The 2,528-nt window shown below is 33.4% G+C and overlaps 1 non-coding gene across 1 annotated transcript; it reads right to left on the bottom strand.

Moving 5' to 3' along the window:
* Positions 1–2,026: 2,026 nt before the first annotated feature.
* Positions 2,027–2,190, bottom strand: LOC126029740 (U1 spliceosomal RNA). The gene has a single exon (XR_007503046.1). It is a non-coding gene; the product is annotated as a U1 spliceosomal RNA (small nuclear RNA).
* Positions 2,191–2,528: the final 338 nt, after the last annotated feature.

Below are 2,528 nucleotides of genomic sequence, written 5' to 3' on the forward strand. Positions count from 1 at the left end.
GTACATGGCAAATCCGGGTTTGATTCCCATCAGCCCATATGGTATCTCAAGCCTGCCAGGAGAGATCCCTGAGAAAAATGCCAAGAGATTTTGGAAATTGGTGATGGGAATGTTACACTGGTGATGGGTGGTGTTCTTTACATGAATGAAACCCAAATACAATCATGTATGTAATAAAGTTGGTTAAATTAAAAAAAAAAAGATGTGAAAACTGCTGTATATGACCCACCCCTCCTAAATTCAAACATTATTGCTTTCATAGAATTAATTACACGTAAATTTACTTCTTTTCAGGCCAATTTTTTTCTTTTTTCTTTTTTTCGGGGGAGGGCACACCCGGTGATGCTCAGGAGTTACTCCTGGATATGTACTCAGAAATTGCTCCTGACTTAGAGAACCATATGGGATGCCAGGGGATTCAACCATGGTCCGTTGTAGGCTAGCACTTGAAAGGCAGATGCCTTACCGCTCTGCACCATCGCTCCGGTCCCAAGCCAATTATTTTTCAAATTGCACTTTAAGAAATATAAAATGTAGGCTAATCATAGGAAATATAATATGTCAAGTTTTTTGTTGTTGTTGTTGTTGTCATTGTTATTGTTTTTGCTTTTGTTTTTTGGCCGTACCCTGTAGCACTCAGAGATTGCTCCTGACTTGGCACACAGAAACTAGTCCTGGAATTGTACAGAGAACATAATGCAATTTTGAGGATCAAACAGGTTGGTTGCATATAAGTCAAGCACCGTTTTCTGGCCCAATATATGTCAACTTTTTCTTTCCATATTTCTAATGGCACCCTTATTCTTGTATGTATGTGTTATTGAAGTAGTGCCAGAGTAGTATCCAATTGTGTTTACTTGTGTTCAGCATTCAGTTACTTGTCATTGGCATTTCCATTGTTTCCAAATCATGACTATTTAGGTGAATATATATTTTTGACTTGGTGTTTTCCTGTCCATTATGTAAATATGAGCAATATTGGTACATCATGTAGTTGTTCTGTTTTTACTTTTTGAGATTTCTTTGTGTAATTTTCCATAGGAAATAAACAAGTTACCTTTTTCACTATCAATATATAAGAACTCTCATTCTTAAAAATTTTTGTTTCCTAAACACTAAGTTGAACATTATTACTAGAAGAGAATTTCCACTATCATAAGAATTTAGTATAAGAATATACTAAAAGAATTTTATTGCATTTCTATAAAGTAAATTGAATAGATTCTTATAAACCTAGAATGAGGCATAGCAAACTTTACCTAATACAATGCCTTGCTACGTAAGTACATAATGTCTACTGAGTTGAATGATGGAAAAGATTTATTACTCTTGTTTTTCAGTCAGTAGTAATGTGTCCTCATTTTACCTCTCATCATATTTCCTACTGTGCCTACAATTGGCATCTTCTAAATCTACTCCTACTGGCTTCTTAACCTGTCCACAAGCATACATTGCATGACTTTGTCTCTTACTTTATAAGTCCTTGACACACTACTTAAAAGAATTTTCTACATTCCTCAGAGTAAATTTAAAGTTGTATTTAAAGTAACCCTCTTACCCCTCTCTTGCTCTTTCTGAATATTGTCTCCTTTCAATGCCTACTCTATAAGTAGAATTTCCAACTTTACAATTTAATTATGGGCATAACACCTGGAGTCATGCCAGGTTGTACTTATATTTTAGTTTATTTTCCAAATATTAAACAACTGAGGCATCAAGGTTATAGTCTTTAATTTCTTATGTGCATCGATATTACTAAGTGGAGCATTGAGAATTCAATAAGGCAACAATAGAGTAGACACATAAAATAAATAAATATATAGTTATATAAAAAGATAAATATATATAATAAATATATATTATCTTTCAAAATTCTACCTTTTGATTATTAGCATATCTATATAAACGTTTTCACCAATAATTTTGAACATTGCAATCGCAGTGAAGAGAGACTGGAAAAGTTAATGGAAAAGATCATAAAGTTTCTCAACCAATTGCCAGAGCTTTATATATTTTAAGTTTTTTTCAGGGGAGAGTGTGCACGCAGTCCCCCACTACCATAAATTATGCAGTCGAGTTTCCCACATTTGGGGAAATCGCAGGGGTCAGCACGCTCAGAGTGCAATGGGCGAGCCTCATCTTGGGGAAACGACCTTCGTGATCATGGAATCGCCCCTGCCAGGTAAGTATATATTTTAAGATTTTATACAATAGTCAGAAGATACTATATTTTAGATCTAGAATCACAAATCATTTAATATACTTTCTCTTAAGTTCAAAATAATTCTTTATTAAAGTAAATAATGCAATGTCACAAAAAGAAGAAATATAGCATGAGACTGTTAGAAGAGCATTATTCAGATACTAAACTAAAATTTCATATTGAATAAATATGGTTTCAAAGAAAATATACTGGTTTATTGACAGAAAGAGCATACACCAAAGCCTGCAAAGATAATATATCTTTGGAGTATTGAAATCTTATTTCATTATTCTTTGTTGTCATTGTCATTTACTTGTTTGTACAT

Source organism: Suncus etruscus, chromosome 1, assembly GCF_024139225.1.
Source record: "Suncus etruscus isolate mSunEtr1 chromosome 1, mSunEtr1.pri.cur, whole genome shotgun sequence".
In the NCBI taxonomy this organism is placed as follows: domain Eukaryota; kingdom Metazoa; phylum Chordata; class Mammalia; order Eulipotyphla; family Soricidae; genus Suncus; species Suncus etruscus.